The 18,467-nt window shown below is 44.3% G+C and overlaps 1 long non-coding RNA gene across 1 annotated transcript in view; it reads left to right on the plus strand.

The window, feature by feature from the left end:
• The window catches only part of LOC139837523 (uncharacterized), a 74,341-nt gene extending 56,118 nt beyond the window's left edge, over positions 1-18,223 (plus strand). The window contains exon 3 of the long non-coding RNA XR_011754016.1: positions 17,885-18,223. This is a non-coding gene — a long non-coding RNA (uncharacterized lncRNA). The remainder of the gene's footprint in view (positions 1-17,884) is intronic.
• The last annotated feature ends 244 nt before the right edge of the window (positions 18,224-18,467 follow it).

Consider the following 18,467-nt stretch of genomic DNA (forward strand, 5'->3'; position numbering starts at 1 on the left):
ACCTGCTGCCTCCCAAACTCCCATCAAAGCAGGGCAGAGTGGTCTACACACAAAGAGCCAATGCATCAAGAGAGCTCGCAAGGAACCGCAAGCCTCTTCATTAAACCAGGAGGCTTCAAATGTAATTACTCCCCCTGGCTCATATTTCATGCTAACTCATCGCTGCTCGCACCGGCTAACCACTTTCTTTGCAGACTGATGACACCTCTAGTGGGGAAGTCGAGGAACTACTAATGCCATCCGCCACCTTGGACCTAACAACTTCTAAAAGTGTAGCCGACAAGGTTTCCAACTTGGCCAAGCCCACAGCAGAAACACAAGAGCCGATCACCTCATCATCGGCTATTCCTCTGGTCTTAGGAGAGGTACACTCCTTTCCCTTGGCTCTACCCTTCTCTTTTGCTGCATACTGACGCTGTTCTCGTTGTTTGTCAGGGTTATGACCTCTCAAGCTTGCTAACGTTCGACCCTGAATCCATCGAACCAGCTACTTCTAGGGCAAGTGAGGAGCCAAGACCCAGCGCTACCCATGGTCAACTCCAGCGTCTCAAGGCCCTGCTCTCCTCCTCAATTGAGACATTGGTTGAAAACCCCGAGGAAGTGAAGAGCATCCTTGAAGACATCCAGCCCCATCTCCCGGTGATGCTGCAGGTGAAACTCTGGCCAGTTGTGACTCTGTCTGCCTTCAGGTCAAGGGTGAAGCTGGCTCGTCAGAGAATCGACCTACGCCACGCCCAGTTTCCGTTGAAAGCCGATATTGCAGACAAATGTCAGTGGCTTAATGAGAAAAAGGCAGCCTTGGATGCCAAAACTGACACCTCTATCAGCACTGCTGAACTTGAAGCCTTGCGAAAGGAATTGGAGGACCTTGAAGAGAGGGTCCGGGCAACCAAACAACTCATCCATGATAAGGAAGCCCTTATTACACGCTCTCAAAAGGAAGCAGAAGGCCTCAAAGCTGAACTGAAGACTGATCTGGCCGACATACATGCCCTGAACAGACAGCTGGTGACAGGCAAGGACGAAGATGATGAGGCCGAGATCGCCGAGGTGGATCGTGTGCGTGCTGACGCCCTCCATGCCCTCGAGGCATTCCTTCAGTAGAGCCTCTCTTTGTAACCTGATAACTGCTCAATTGAGCTTGTACCTCTCGAGTCGATGCCTGTGCATCGGCTTTTTAGTCTGAAGTCGATGTCTGTGCATCGGCTGTACTTGTATCCTGCTGTTTTGCATATTTTTCTAAAGTCGATGTCTGTGCATCAGCTGTGATTTGTATGTACATTTTGTTTTTTACTGGCCGATTTAATGCATCGGCCCCCATATTTCACTGTCCGTCATCCCACATGCTTGGGAAATATTTCTTGAGATGTTGACCATTGATAGCTACTGGGAATTTAACACCGTCCAGCTGCTCGAGCATGTATGCATTACCCTTCAAAACTTGGTCGACTCTGTACGGTCCGTGCCAATTAGGAGACCATTTACCATACACTTTATCCTTAGTTCCTAATGGCAATACAGCTTCCCATACTAGATCACCAACGTGGAACTCCTTTGGTCTCACCTTCTTATTATATGCGCGAGCTACCTTGGCTTTGTTCTCTTTAATCTTCTCCAGCGACCAAAGTCTGAGTTCCGTTAGATCCTCAAAACTATCACTCATCAGGGCTGCATATTCTTCCGTTGTTAGATCATTCTGAAATGTAACACGTCTCGATCCAGCCGTAATTTCCCAAGGCAATACGGCTTCTTGTCCATAGACCAGATGGTATGGCGAGGTTTTTATAGCTCCATGACATGACATGCGATAAGCCCATAAAGCTTCTGACAATACCTCATGCCAACGTCTAGGGTGCTCGTCAACTTTCCTCTTAATCAGCTTGATAAGGCTCTGGTTGGACGCTTCAGCTTGCCCATTTGCTTGAGCATAGTATGGACACGATCGGATCAACTTAATCCCCATGTCGTCGCAGAACTTTCTGAACTCCTTAGAAATGAAGACCGAACCTCCATCGGTCGTGATAGTCTGGGGAATCCCGAATCTATGAATGACATGTTCTTTAACGAAACTAATAACATCTTTCGACGCCACTGACTTCATAGGGACGGCCTCCACCCACTTAGTGAAATAATCTGTAATGGCCAAAATCCACTCGTGGCCTTTGCTTGATGAAGGATTGATCTTGCCGATCATATCCATGCCCCAACCTCGAAACGGCCAAGGCTTGATGATAGGGTTCATTGCTGATGCAGGCACCATCTGAATTTTCCCAAACATCTGACACGCTTGACACCCCTTATAGTACCTAAAGCAGTCCTCAAGCATGGTGGGCCAGTAAAACCCTGATCGCCTGATCAACCATTTCATCTTATGAGCCGATTGGTGGGTTCCACAGGCGCCTTCGTGTACCTCGTGTAAGAGCCGATTCGACTCGGCTGGCCCCAGGCACTTGAGAAGTAACCCCTCCAAAGTCCTGTAGAACATGTCATCTCCTATAAGGACATACTTCATGACCTTGTACCTTATCCGTTTAGGTGCCCCCCGAGCCGGATCTTTCAAGTAATTGAAGATATCGGCTCTCCAGTCATCCTGTTCCAGGAACTGCACCTGAACATTGGCTCCATCAGTTACGTCCTTGTAGCCTGATGCCATCTGTGCAAGATCGTTGGCCTCGGTATTTTGCGACCTTAGGATCCAATTGAAGTTTATGTACCTAAATGTGCTATCAACTCACGGCATTGCATCCATAATGGGAAGAGCGACTCACTCTCACATTTGTATTCCTCCGTGAGCTGGGAAATCACCAGTTTTGAGTCTCCAAAAAGTTCCACTGCTTCTGCCCCGGCTTCTATAAGCAACTCCATTACCTTGCGTATTGCTTCATACTCAGCAACATTGTTGGTGCAAGAGGTAGATAACTTGATGGAGAAGGAATATGTTGCCCCCCGGGGCGACACGAGTAGAATACCGATGCCGCAACCATCGTCACAATCCGATCCATCGAAAAACATGGCCCATGCACGTACCGATAGTGCTGCTATATCCGTGTTGATTCGTTCAGCAATAAGATCGGCCAACACTTGTCCCTTGACTGCCTTCGCAGGCTGATACCGGAGATCAAATTCCGATAATGCAAACATCCATTTACCGAGTCGGCCTTTCAGCACAGGAGCCGACAGCATATGTTTGACGACGTCTGACTTGCATATGATGACAATTTCTGCTGTCAGCAAGACGTGACGAAGCTTGGTGCAGGTAAAGAATAGGTAGACGCAAAACTTCTCGATCTCAGGGTACCTAGTCTCTGCATCCAGCATCCTCCTGCTGAGGTAGAAAGCAACTCTCTCCAGACCATCATACAGTTGCACCACCACTGAGGCGATGGAAGTGTGAGCCACTGACAAGTATATATAGAATGGTCTGTCTTGCTGGGGCGGAACCAACACAGGTGGCTTCGTCAGATATTCTTTAATCTCGTCAAACGCCCGCTGTTGCTCTGCCCCCCAGTGAAACTCATCATCAGATTTAATTTTCACCAGTCCCATGAATGGCTCGATTCGTCCTGACAGATTGGAAATGAACCTTTTGACGAAGTTGATTTTGCTGATGAGAGACTGTAGCTCTTTCTTCGTGGTGGGTGGCTGCATTGTTTGCACTGCCTCCTGACTTTTCAGGCCGATCTCAATTCCACGTTCATGAACCAAGAAACCCAAGAACTGATCGGCCGTTACACCAAAAGCACACTTCTTTGGATTCATTCTTAGCCCGAATTTTCTAGTTCGGTCCAGGATGCGTCGCAAATCCTCCAAGTGTCCTTCTACGGAGACAGACTTGACCACCATGTCATCGATGTATATTTCCACCAACTTGCCGATCAGATCATGAAAGATGTAATTCATGGCTCTTTGGTACGTTGCGCCGGCATTCTTCAGTCCAAAAGTCATGACTACGTATTCAAACAAGCCCACTGTACCTGGTACCCTGAATGCAGTCTTGTGTATATCTTCTGGAGCCATGAAAATTTGGTTGTAGCCGGCATTGCCATCCATGAAACTTAACACCTTATGACCAGCAGCTGCATTGATCAATGTCTCTGCTATCGGCATTGGATACTCATCCTTTGGAGTAGCTCTGTTGAGATCTCGAAAATCTATGGCGACACGCCATCGGCCATCCTTTTTCTGTACAGGTACGATACTAGAAATTCATTCAGCATACCTGCATGACCTGATGAACCCGGCGTCCAACATCTTCTCGATCTCTTTCTTGACTTCTTCCAGAATATCGGCCTTCATCTGACGTGCACGTTGCTGGAACGGCCGAAATCCTTTCTTGAGAGGGAGCCGGTGCTCAATGATGCTCCTGTCTAACCCAGGCATTTCTGTGTAATCCCATGCGAAGCAATCTGGGTATTCTTTCAACAGAGCTATCATCAGGCTCCTCAGATGCGGATCTAACTTTTTGCTGATAAAAGTTGGTCGTGGCTTATACCCAGGACCAATGTCAACCTCTTCTAGCTCATCAGCCGATGTAAACCCATACCCTAGCTTTCCGTCGCCTGCTAGATCGATGTTAAACACAGGCAAAATGTATGGCGAGGATAATATGGGCTGATTGCTGGAATCGGCCCCCATTTTGATTGCATTGCTCAATGAAGGTTTACAACTTGTTCGTGCTCTACTACGGGAAGGACTCCCGTTACTACGACTACGTGACGTGCTTGAGTTGAGATCATTCCTTTTTATTTTTTGGGGCCGATCGCAGGGATCGGCCTCACCACGTACGTCGCTCGACTTTGCTCTTTCTACTCCGTCAGGCCGGTGGATAAGACCAGCCTCACCCCGTTTTTTGTAACTTCGATGCGCTCACAGCCATCCAAACTGACTCCAGAGAGTGGCTCTTGGTCTTCCACTTCCCAGATGTTCATGCCGGCTGTTGAGATCTCGACTGAGTCATCTGCATGGACGACTTCTACTTCATCTCCATCCCACTGTATCAAGCATTGGTGCATTGTGGATGGAATGCAGCAGTTGGCGTGAATCCAATCCCTCCCTAGTAGGACAGCGTAGGTGCTTTTGCTGTCGACGATGAAGAATGACGTAGGGATGGTTTTTCGGCCTACGGTTAGATCCACGCTCAGAACGCCTTGCGCTTCTGATGCTTGGCCGTTGAAGTCGCTTAGTATGACGTTGGTTTTGATCAGATCCGCGCTAGAGCGTCCCAGACGTCGTAGCATGGAGTATGGCATTATATTGACTGCCGCTCCCGTGTCAACCAACACCTTGTTCACAGGCGGCCCGTTGATATAACCTCTTAAGTACAGGGCCTTCAGATGTTTGTAGCTCTTCTCTCGCAGCTTTTCAAAGATAACTGGCCGTGGGCCGCAGTCAAGCTGTACTACAGGTGCTTCTTCTGTTCTTGGAGCACAAAACTCAGACGGAAGTATGAACACCATGTTTGTGCCAGCCGATGTCTTATCATTGGCTTTCATTTGTTTGGGGCGCCATTCTTTCTTCTGTGGACGACTCTCCTCGTCCAAAGTTTGCTAAATTTTCACGGCCACATCGGGCCGCGCTTTCCTCAACGTGTGCAAGTATTGCCTCTCGGCTTCCTCCAAGCTACGTAGTCGCTGAACCCTACGCTTTTGGGAGTGACTGAGTCTATCAGGGCACCACCTTGGCCGGTGGTATCTATCCTCTTCTTCTTCTTCTTCATCTCCATCTTCTAGCTCCTCGAGGTCTTCCACCCGAGAGGACTCAGCTTGCTTGTTCCGAGATGGGAGAGGTCCTAGGCGTTTGAACACTGACATGTCACCTGTGTCCTTCTTCTATCTACATTTCGGGTAGTTGTCGACTGTAGGCAATCGGCTCATTCCTGAATCCCAGTAGTGCTTAAAGAAAGGACAATCCCAGTGTTTGTCCATGTCCTCCTGCTCTCTCGACTTTCCCTTAGCGCAGCGCTCATATCCTTCGTCGTCTCTATCATACCGACGATATTTTCTGTTGTCTACACTAGACCGACGATCCCTTTCGTCGTCTATGTCGTATCGCCGGCGTCGGTCGTACTGACGCTCATACTTGTTAAGGAGATGCTCGGAGAGTGGTCGTTGGTACCGCACGTTTTTCACTTGCTCCTCTGTGATGTACCGTCTGTCATCATATCGGGGCCGGTCGCGTGGGCCGGCCTCCTCCTTTTCCTTGCCACGAGAGCGACTGCTCCCTTCTTTGTCCCTACCATGGTGGTATACAGGTCCTGCCATGTTAATACTGAACGAGAAATCTGGCTGGCGCCTCACGGAGTGACTGCAGTACTCCACCATGTTGACGGCAGGAAACGGTTGCATGTCCACTTTCATGGCGTAATGACCGAAAATCAGACGGCCCTGTTCTATCGCCATTTGGATCTGCTGACGCAACACTTTGCAGTCGTTGGTGATATGGGTGAACGAGTTATGCCACTTGCAGTACGGTCTTCCGTTCAGCTCTTGCACCGTAGGGATTTTATGGCCTTCAGGTAACTTCAGCTGTTTCTCCTTAAGCAGTAAATCAAATATCTGCTCAGCCTTGCTTACGTCGAAGTCAAACCCTTTTGCAGGACCTTGTGGTTTCACCCATCTGCAGGACACGGGATTTGCCCCCCGAGCACATTCAGCTACAGCTACTTCCTGGTCTCCTGTAGAATCTTCATCATCTTCTGTCTCAACCAGGCTTACCGGGCGTTTGAACTTGTCCTAGTACAATTCTGGGTGGCGCTGCTCATACAATGATAGTTTCTAAACCATATGCGCCAGTGAACTGTATTCTGCTTGGAAAGCCATATCCTTGATCGGCGCCGCGAGGCCCAACACTGCCAGATCGACTGCTTCTTTCTCACCCAATCGAGCCGAATAACATCGGTTCTTGACAGCCCTGAAACACTGAATGTATTCCGACACCGTTTCTCCACGCTTCTGTCGCACTTGCGCCAGATCGGCAATGCCAGCCTCGGTCGCTTCTGAGTGATATTGCATGTGGAACTGCTCTTCCATCTGCTTCCACGTCCGGATTGAATCTGGTGGCAACGAGGTGTACCACCCAAAAGCCGATCCTGTGAGAGATTGCGCAAATAACCTCACACGTAACTGGTCTGATGCTGAAATCATGCCCAACTGTGCCAAATATCGTCTCACATGCTCAATTGAACTAGAGCCTTCTGATCCACTAAACTTTGAGAACTCAGGGAGCCGATACTTGGGCGGCAGTGGAATCAAATCATACTCGTTGGGGTACGGCTTAGAATAGCCGATTGCCCTCCTTTTTGGCACCATGCCGAACTGGTCTCTCAAGATTGCACTGATTTGGTCCACTGTATGAGTTGCAGGGGCCGAGCTTTGATGACTCGTTCCAGTGGCATATTTGGCCAGCCACGCCTATTTATCGGCGTCTACTCCGGTAATCCCTCCTGCTGTTCCAGAAATCCCTCCTGCTGCAACCTGATTCGTGCACGCCAAGTTATTGCAGTCCGGCACGTACGTGCACATGTATCCGTGCGGGATTTCCTTAGGTGGTTCACACAGGAACTGGTAATCACCAGGATCGCCCCCAATCTTGTAGAAGACGTACGCCGGTGAACCCGGCGGCTCTGGAGCTGCAAGCGAGAATGGAAGCTGCGGTCTGGTCTGGAATGGTATTTCTCCCTGGTGAGTCCCTAGGGTAGGTCCTGACGGAGAGTACTGATGCTTCATGATCTCCTGCACCACGCGAACCGCAACGCGCTCGAAAGCGTTCACCAGGCTCTCAGAATGACGGTGTAGCGAATGAGCCACCATGTAATTGACTTCTTGACGCAGAGCTCTGGTGCGTTCTTCTGAAGCGGTAGACAGATCCACCTCATCGAGGGCGCCTTCGGCTGAGAACCCTTTCCACCTAATGCCATGTGTACGGGTCCTCTCAAAAGAGCCGATGAGATCGGCTTCGAAGAGAGCTTTAAGCTCATTATACTTCTTCTTATGCTCCTCAGTCAGATCTTCGTATGTGACTGGTGCGTCCGCCATCTCAGCTGTAGATGTTGACGTAGTTGCTGTAGAGTGTCCCACCGGGCGTGCTAGAATGTGTTGCCTGCCAAAACCCACCGGCGAGCAGCGACGGGCAACACGGAGAGTCGGGAGGCTCCCAGGACTACTGGTGGGCCCTGGTCCCTCGGGCGACGGCCCGCAATGCTCCGGCACACGTCCTAGCTGGTGCAAGGGCGTGCCACCTGACCTATACCTGGTCAGGAAGGTGATGGATTGCTTCGACTAGTTTTCTGCATGGCATACACGTAAACATTAAATACGAGCCTCGATCGGCTCTCAGGTTATCCTGTGAATCGGCTCAAGGAGCCGATCCACCCATGATTGGATCTACGATAACATGGTGGTCCTGCTTGATGAATACTAAGTTAAAACGATCTACGATGATTTAGGGTTTTCACCATATAACCGGAACATCCTACACGTAGTTGAGCCTGGCAGACACGAAAGATGATAGAAAACCAACCCTAGACAAGGCCTCAAAACCAACGTAGAGTTGATTCCCGGAACATCCCCTCTAGGATCAGCAAACTACACCTTACGCACTACTGGATCATTCAACCCGTTTGCAAGGCCTAACTATATGGATATCAAAATAAACCTTGAAGAACAAGGAACAACCATAACGGATCGAATCTACTAAATAAAGACTAAGCGAGGTGCTGTCCTTACACCTAAGATAGTGTTGGAGATATGCCCAAGAGGCAATAATAAAATGGTTATTATAATATATCTTTAAGTTTATGATAATGTTTACATACCATGCTATAATTGTATTAACCAAAACATTGATACATGTGTGTTATGTGAACAACAAGGAGTCCCTAGTAAGCCTCTTGTATAACTAGCTTGTTGATTAATAGATGATCATGGTTTCGTGATCATGAACATTGGATGTTATTAATAACAAGGTTATGTCATTATATGAATGATGTAATGGACACACCCAATTAAGCGTAGCATAAGATCTCGTCATTAAGTTATTTGCTATAAGCTTTCGATACATAGTTACCTAGTCCTTATGACCATGAGATCATGTAAATCACTTATACCGGAAAGGTACTTTGATTACATCAAACGCCACTGCGTAAATGGGTGGTTATAAAGGTGGGATTAAGTATCCGGAAAGTATGAGTTGAGGCATATGGATCAACAGTGGGATTTGTCCATCCCGATGACGGATAGATATACTCTGGGCCCTCTCGGTGGAATGTCGTCTAATGTCTTGCAAGCATATGAATAAGTTCATAAGAGACCACATACCACGGTACGAGTAAAGAGTACTTGTCAGGAGACGAGGTTGAACAAGGTATAGAGTGATACTGATGATCAAACCTCGGACAAGTAAAATATCACGTGACAAAGGGAATTGGTATCATATGTGAATGGTTCATTCGATCACTAAAGTCATCGTTGAATATGTGGGAGCCATTATGGATCTCCAGATCCCGCTATTGGTTATTGGTCGGAGAGAGTACTCAACCATGTCCGCATAGTTCGCGAACCGTAGGGTGACACACTTAAGGTTTGATGTTGAAATGGTAGAACTTGAATATGGAATGGAGTTTGAAGTTTTGTTAGAAGTCCCGGATGGGATCCCGGACATCACGAGGAGTTCCGGAATGGTCCGGAGAATAAGATTCATATATAGGAAGTCATTTTATAAGATTTAAAATGATCCGGAAGGTTCTACGGAAGGTTCTAGAAGGTTCTAGAAAAGTCCGGAAGAAATCACTAAGGAAGGCGGAGTCCCGGAGGGACTCCACCTCCCATGGCCGGCCAACCCTAGGAGGGGGGAGTCCACCTTGGTCTCCACCAAGGGGGCCGGCCACCCCCCCACATGGAAGGGGGGAATCCCACCCCAAGTGGGATTCCCACCTTGGGTAGGTTTCCCTATCACATGGAAGGTTTTGGGTTCGGGTCTTATTAGAAGACTTGTAGTCCAACACTTGGGGCTTCCACCTATATAATGAGGGGCCAAGGGGAGGGGCCCGGCCACCCCAAGACCACAGCTTGGCCGCACCCCCTTAGTGGCCGGCCACCCCCTCCCAAACCCTAGCCGCCCCCTCTCTCCTCCAACGCTCCCACACGCTTAGCGAAGCTCCGCCGGAGTTCTCCACCACCACCGCCACCACGCCGTTGTGCTGCCGGATTCAAGAGGAGACTACTACTTCCGCTGCCCACTGGAACGGGGAGGTGGACGTCGACTTCATCAACACCGAACGTGTGACCGAGTACGGAGGTGCTGCCCGATTATGGCACCGTGATCAAGATCTTCTACGCGCTTTTGCAAGCGGCAAGTGATCGTCTACCGCAGCAACAAGAGCCTATTCTTGTAGGCTTTGGAAATCTTCAAGGGTGAGTCTCGATCATCCCCTCGTTGCTCCCGTCTTCTAGATTGCATCTTGGCTTGGATTGCGTTCTCGCGGTACGAAATTTTTTGTTTTCTATGCAACGAATCCCTACAGTGGTATCAGAGCCGTGTCTATGCATAGATGGTTGCATGAGTAGAACACAATGGTTTTGTGGGCGTTGATGCTTTTGTTGTCTTTAGTTTGAGTACTTTGCATCTTTGTGGCATAGTGGGATGAAGCGGCTCGGACTAACTTTACATGACCGCGTTCATGAGACTTGTTCCTCGTTCGACATGCAACTTGTATTGCATAAGAGGCTTTGTGGGTGTCTGTCTCTCCTACTATAGTGAAGATTCAATTTACTCTTCTATTGACAAAACTAGTATCACCGTTGTGGTTCATGTTCGTAGGTAGATTAGATCTCTCTCGAAAACCCTAAACCACGTAAAATATGCAAACCAAATTAGAGATGTCTAACTTGTTTTTGCAGGGTTTGGTGATGTGATATGGCCATAATGTGATGATGAATATGTATGAGATGATCATTATTGTATTGTGGCAACCGGCAGGAGCCTTATGGTTGTCTTTAAATTTCATGTTGAGTAGTATTTCAAAGTAGTTGTAATAGTTGCTACATGAGGTGAACAACCATGAAGACGGCGCCATGGACCTTGACGCTACGCCAACGATGATGGAGATCATGCCCTTGATGATGGAGATCATGTCCGTGCTTTGGAGATGAAGATCAAAGGCGCAAAGACAAAAGGGCCATATCATATCACATATGAATTGCATGTGATGTTAATCCTTTATGCATCTTATTTTGCTTAGAACACGACGGTAGCATTATAAGATGATCCCTCACATTAATATCAAGATAATAAAGTGTTCTCCCCTCGTATGCACCGTTGTACAGTTCGTCGTTTCGAAGCATCTCGTGATGATCGGATGTGATAGACTCAACGTTCACATACAACGGGTGTAAGCCATGTTGCACACGCGGAATACTTGGGTTTGCTTGACGAGCCTAGCATGTACAGACATGGCCTCGGGACAACGGAAACCGAAAGGTTGAACACGAGTCATATGGATGATATGATCAACATGTTGATGTTCACCAGTGAAGCTACATCATCTCACGTGATGATCGGTTTTGGTGTAGTGGATGTGGATCGTGTACCACTTAACAACTATGAGGGATGTTGTATTAAGTGGGAGTTCATTAGTAATTAGATTAAAACATGAACTAATTATCATAAACATAGTCTAAGTAGTATTTTGAATTAATTTTGTAGTATTGGCATCCGTTTTCTACCATGCGCTAGTCTTGTAATTGAGATAGAAATACTGTTAAAATCCGACAAGAAACTTTACGGATTGGTACCGTATTGTTAAAGAATCAAGAATTGATTAAGTCCTATTGCAAACTTTTAGTAAACCTCACATTGTTGATTCAAAGAGCTATGATTTCAATTAGTACCTAAAGTTATCTTGTCTCCGTGAAACTTGAAGTTCAAATCTGTTTGAAAATTAAGGAGCTGAAAATTTAGTTTTCAGAAATAATCAAGGTATGAGATATATGTGATATCTAAGACCTTATTGCAAGATGATAGAATATAATTTGGTGAGACTACATAAACTCATAAGTTTTATGGGAATGTACGAAGGCTGAAGACGCAAGGCGTCCCAATCCTCCAACTATTGGGGCACTAACGATATTCGCATATCCATGAAGTGATCGTCCTTAGTATGCACCGTTGCTAAGACTCGTCGTTTCAAAGCATCACGTGATGATCGGGTGTTATAGATTCTACGTGTGCATACAATGGGTGCAAGCCAGTTTTGCACATGCGAATACTAAGGTTATACTTTACGAGCCTAGCATGTACAGACATGGTCTCGAAAAGTCATCATGATATGATGGATAAAATTATGAGTGAAATTGTTCATCATATTAAAAGGTTACTAATAGTGAAATCCGGAACACTTGTCATTTGATGATCAACTTCAAAGTAAGAACCTCAAGGTTATTGGCATTGACCAACAAACCTAGAAGTTATTGATGTTGAAGTGTTTTTCTGAATATTGAGGAAAGCTAAAAGAGAAACTACAAAAGTTTATTGGCAGAAAGAAAGAAAAGACTAGAAAGTCTAGCTCAGGTGTATATAAATGATATACATGTTATGGAGGTATTCCTCGTTTGGTCACACAATGAAATTCTTGGGTATTTGTACCATATTGGTTGGTATGAAGTGTCATACGAAACAACGCAATACAAGAATACAATGGCCAAAGTGATTGACAAGGAATATGATAGGAATGCACGTCTGGAACAAAAATAAAGTGTTATTATGTTCATCGTTGGCATTCTATCTAGCCCTTAGAATTTATAATAAAAAACTTAATAATTGTTATTTTGCTCTGGTCAAATGAAAACAAATGAGTTGTTCAAATTATGACATTACTCCATGTACGATGGATAAGTTATTATAAATCTTAATGGTGAAACACACACACACATAATATTGACGCTAAAAATGCCATAAGGCAAATGATTTGAATTCCACTTATTTGTGGAACCGCCATTTAGGTCATATTGGAAAGGAACGCATGAAGAAACTCCATGCAAATGGATTATTGGAGTCATTTGATTTTTGAATCATTTGGCGCTTGCAAATCTTTTCTAAAAGAGAATGACTAAAATACCGTTCATAGGCCAAGAGTTGAACGGGCAACTAACTTAGTGAAAAAATACATGATGATGTATGTGTTTCACTGGACATAGTTGTGTGCGGGAGATTCTTCTACTTCATAAAAACTTCCAACAATGAATTGAGTATATATATGTGAATATATTCGATAAGGAAGAAGTTTGAAACATTTGAATGGATTCAAATAAATTTCAGCATGAAGTGGAAATCATCGTAAAAGAAAAGTCAAATATCTATGATTGGATCATTTGGAGAATATTTGAATTACGAGTTTTAGAGAACATCTAAGAGAGTTATGAAATTGTTCTACAACTCACATTTCTTGGAGTATCGTAGAGATGATAAAGTATCCGAGAAATGTATCCAAACCTTGTTGGGTTAATGATGAGATAAAAATAAAAATGATGCCATTATATTTTTGTGGATTATTCTTTAGTGACTACTGCTTTTACACTAAATAGAGCATCATCATGATCCGTTGAAATGACACCATACGAGTTATGGCATGGGTATAAACCCTAATAGTCCTTTCTTTAAGTTTTGGTCTAAAGATTACAACCAAAAATCGGATAAATGTCTTTGTTGGTTATCCCAAAATATTGATTGGGAATTCTTTCCACTATGGATACAAAGACAAAGTTTTTGTCAATGTTTCTTATTTATTTCCAAGAAATTGTTTCTAGCGAAGTATTTGAGTGGGAGGACAATAGAATTTGATAAGGTTTATTAACCTAAGCATAATGATCAGAGTAGCGCAGCATCGGAATTGGTTTCGGAAGCGGCCACGACGATCATGGCTCCCATGACTACAAAGTGTTTTAGCCATGGAGATGGAAGTACATATTGAACCTTGTAGGTATGGTTTACTTTGTGATCAAATAAATGATTTGTGGACAAAGGATTGATTTTGTACAAATGATAAACCAACTACAAACAAAGAAGTTATGATGGGCCCTGACTCCGTTAAAATGGCTATACGCCATGAAATCCAAGATAGATGAATACTTTTTGAAAGTAAATGGATCTATAAAATTGATGGACTTGGATGAAATATCCTTGAAGAAGCTTGACTTGTCGAAAATTTGTTTACGACAAAGTTCAAAGAGTTGACTACGATAAGATTAGATCTTCCGTAGTAATGCTTATAGTCTATGTGGATTATTCTAGTAATCACTACATATTTCTTTTATGAGATATGTTAGTAGGATGGAAAAATACATTACTTATCAGAAGTGTGTATTAAAGGTGTATACAAGATACAACCAAGAGTTTTGCTGGTCCGTGGAATACTAGATAGGTATACGAACTTCAATTGGATGAAGTAAGTATCGCGGAGTTGGAATCTTCACCAGATGAAATAGTCAAAGAATTTTTGATTTCATCAGAGACGATGAAGAGGCTTGCATTTGCAAGAAATTAAGTGGGAGCGCTGAGACATATTTATAATACTTTGTGTAGATGACATATAGTTGATTATAAATAATGTAATTATATACTTGATTATAAAAGGTTTCATTGAGAATTAACTTCAATGAAAGGATATGGATTGAAACATATTTAGTGTCAAGATCTATGAAGATAGATTGAAACACATAATAAGTTTAAGTCAAAGTACATAGAATGGATATTGAAGTAGTTCAATATAGAATTATTTCGAAAATATTCTTGTCATGTGAAGTTTTAACAAGTCTTGAGTGTATCTGACACTCAATGAGTAAAAACACATGAGTGATTATGGATCACGAATAATATGTACAGAATCAAATGTCCTGTGCTCTAAAAATGTTATGAGCATATATCAGAATGATTCATATGATGATCATTGGATGACAGTAAGAATATCCTTGAGTACTTTAGAAGAACCAAGGATATATATATAATTTTGTATGGAGAAATGACAAACAAATCGCTGTAAGTTGTTGCACCAATATTAGTTTGGTCACATATAAAAATGAATTTCAAATCTCAATTAGGCTAAGTGTTATTTAAAAGGTAGCACAATAAGATAGAAGTTGTCTATACTAGATTTAGAAGAGTTCTAAATATTGTAACGGATTCTACAAAAGAAAGCAGAGTATGTCATTGTTTTGACAATGACAAAGGATGTTAAGTCAAAAGGTTCTTTGAGAACTTGGTGTAGTTCTGACAGAGTCAGAACTTTGAAGCTATATTGTGTGTGACAATATTAGTGACATATTTCAGACTGCGGAATTAAGGTTCCACCAGAAGACCAAACATATTTAATGCCGACTCATTTGGAAATGAGTGATGCGTTGAGACACAAATGAATTGCAAAATACATACGTTTCTGAGCGTGTCAGATCCGTTGACTAAAACCTCTCCCGTGAGCAAAACATGATAAAGCACCGGAAGGCCAAGGTGTTATATCTTTACAAATGTAAACTAGATTATTGACTCTAGTGCAAGTGGGAGACTGTTGGAGATATGCCCAAGAGGCAATAATAAAATGGTTATTATAATATATCTTTAAGTTTATGATAATGTTTACATACCATGCTATAATTGTATTAACCGAAACATTGATACATGTGTGTTATGTGAACAACAAGGAGTCCCTAGTAAGCCTCTTGTATAACTAGCTTGTTGATTAATAGATGATCATGGTTTCGTGATCATGAACATTGGATGTTATTAATAACAAGGTTATGTCATTATATGAATGATGTAATGGACACACCTAATTAAGCGTAGCATAAGATCTCGTCATTAAGTTATTTGCTATAAGCTTTCGATACATAGTTACCTAGTCCTTATGACCATGAGATCATGTAAATCACTTATACCGGAAAGGTACTTTGATTACATCAAACGCCACTGCGTAAATGGGTGGTTATAAAGGTGGGATTAAGTATCCGGAAAGTATGAGTTGAGGCATATGGATCAACAGTGGGATTTGTCCATCCCGATGACGGATAGATATACTCTGGGCCCTCTCGGTGGAATGTCGTCTAATGTATTGCAAGCATATGAATAAGTTCATAAGAGACCACATACCACGGTACGAGTAAAGAGTACTTGTCAGGAGATGAGGTTGAACAAGGTATAGAGTGATACTGATGATCAAACCTCGGACAAGTAAAATATCGCGTGACAAAGGGAATTGGTATCGTATGTGAATGGTTCATTCGATCACTAAAGTCATCGTTGAATATGTGGGAGCCATTATGGATCTCCAGATCCCGCTATTGGTTATTGGTCGGAGAGAGTACTCAACCATGTCCGCATAGTTCGCGAACCGTAGGGTGACACACTTAAGGTTTGATGTTGAAATGGTAGAACTTGAATATGGAATGGAGTTTGAAGTTTTGTTCGAAGTCCTGGATGGGATCCCGGACATCACGAGGAGTTCCGGAATGGTCCGGAGAATAAGATTCATATATAGGAAGTCATTTTATAAGATTTAAAATGATCCGGAAGGTTCTACGGAAGGTTCTAGAAGGTTCTAGAAAAGTCCGGAAGAAATCACTAAGGAAGGCGGAGTCCCGGAGGGACTCCACCTCCCATGGCCGGCCAACCCTAGGAGGGGGGAGTCCACCTTGGTCTCCACCAAGGGGGCCGGCCACCCCCCACATGGAAGGGGGGAATCCCACCCCAAGTGGGATTCCCACCTTGGGTAGGTTTCCCTATCACATGGAAGGTTTTGGGTTCGGGTTTTATTAGAAGACTTGTAGTCCAACACTTGGGGCTTCCACCTATATAATGAGGGGCCAAGGGGAGGGGGCCGGCCACCCCAAGACCATAGCCTGGCCGCACCCCCTTAGTGGCCGGCCACCCCCTCCCAAACCCTAGCCGCCCCTCTCTCCTCCAACGCTCCCGCACGCTTAGCGAAGCTCCGCCGGAGTTCTCCACCACCACCGCCACCACGCCGTCGTGCTGCCGGATTCAAGAGGAGACTACTACTTCCGCTGCCCGCTGGAACGGGGAGGTGGACGTCGACTTCATCAACACCGAACGTGTGACCGAGTACGGAGGTGCTGCCCGATTGTGGCACCGTGATCAAGATCTTCTACGCGCTTTTGCAAGCGGCAAGTGATCGTCTACCGCAGCAACAAGAGCCTACTCTTGTAGGCTTTGGAAATCTTCAAGGGTGAGTCTCGATCATCCCCTCGTTGCTCCCGTCTTCTAGATTGCATCTTGGCTTGGATTGCGTTCTCGCGGTAGGAATTTTTTTGTTTTCTATGCAACGAATCCCTACAGATAGGTGTAAAGACAGCTAGATATCTAGGGATAGCATAACTAAGCGAATACATCAAGAAAGTACCGATGCTAACCCTAACATATCTATGATAACGGTGTTGCTCGCCATCAACAAGGCTTCAGTACGAGCAACACATAAACAACGAATAAACAAGATACTGCCTAGATCGCAAGATGCGATCTAGGCAGCATGGCGCTTACCCGGAAGAAACCCTCGAAACAAGGGGTGGCGATGCGTCTAGATTGGTTTGTTGTGAACATGATCGTCCTCCTTTCTCAATAACCCTAGATACATATTTATAGTCTGTAGACTTTCTAACTTGGGAATAAACCCAACTGCGTACGAGCTAAACTCTATCTCTTAATTCTAACCGACACGTAACCTACCATAATTTACAGATACACAGGCAATCTAGCCCAAACTCTTGTACAAGGCCGATTTATGAATATTTTCCGTGCATATTCTCTAAGCCCATTTAATCACGGCCCATCTCCGGACTTGGTTAAAATCTGGCGATAACAGTGGGCACCTAACTTTACCTGACTACAGGCTAGGGAAATTCCATTTATGGCTCACGCCAAGTTACCATTGAGATACTTGGACAAATGAAAGGTGGATTTGTCAGCAAAAATGGGTACACAGACTCATATGGTTATATAGCTATAAGGGTTAGGGCAATAGGGCTTGATGTGCACTTTGGTTTATTTGTTACAGACACTAGATTGATCAAGAATTGATATGTTAAAACTAGCATGGAGACTGACATGTCTCTTCCGATGAATGCACTGTTCAGTTCAAGAAATATTTTACAAAGCATTTTTATTCACTAGCATGTGAATTTGAAAGGCTTGATTACATTTCCTAATTAGATTCCTAACTAGATTTTCCTCAATCCACACCGTGTGAATTAATGCTTATGAATCCCTCTTTTATTTGCTCAAGTTTGGCCAAGTACTCTTGTTCTTATGTTTCTTGCATGCTTCAAGTAATCTCCATGTAATCATACACATCCAACTTCTCATCAAAAAATATGGTCCTTTTAATCATTTTTGCTATGTATCTTTAAAGAAACCAAATATGTTGTTACTCCTAAGTAATCTTAATGAAGTTAACTATCTGTATTCATTTTTTT

The sequence above is a fragment of the Lolium perenne genome, chromosome 3 (assembly GCF_019359855.2).
Source record: "Lolium perenne isolate Kyuss_39 chromosome 3, Kyuss_2.0, whole genome shotgun sequence".
NCBI lineage: Eukaryota > Viridiplantae > Streptophyta > Magnoliopsida > Poales > Poaceae > Lolium > Lolium perenne.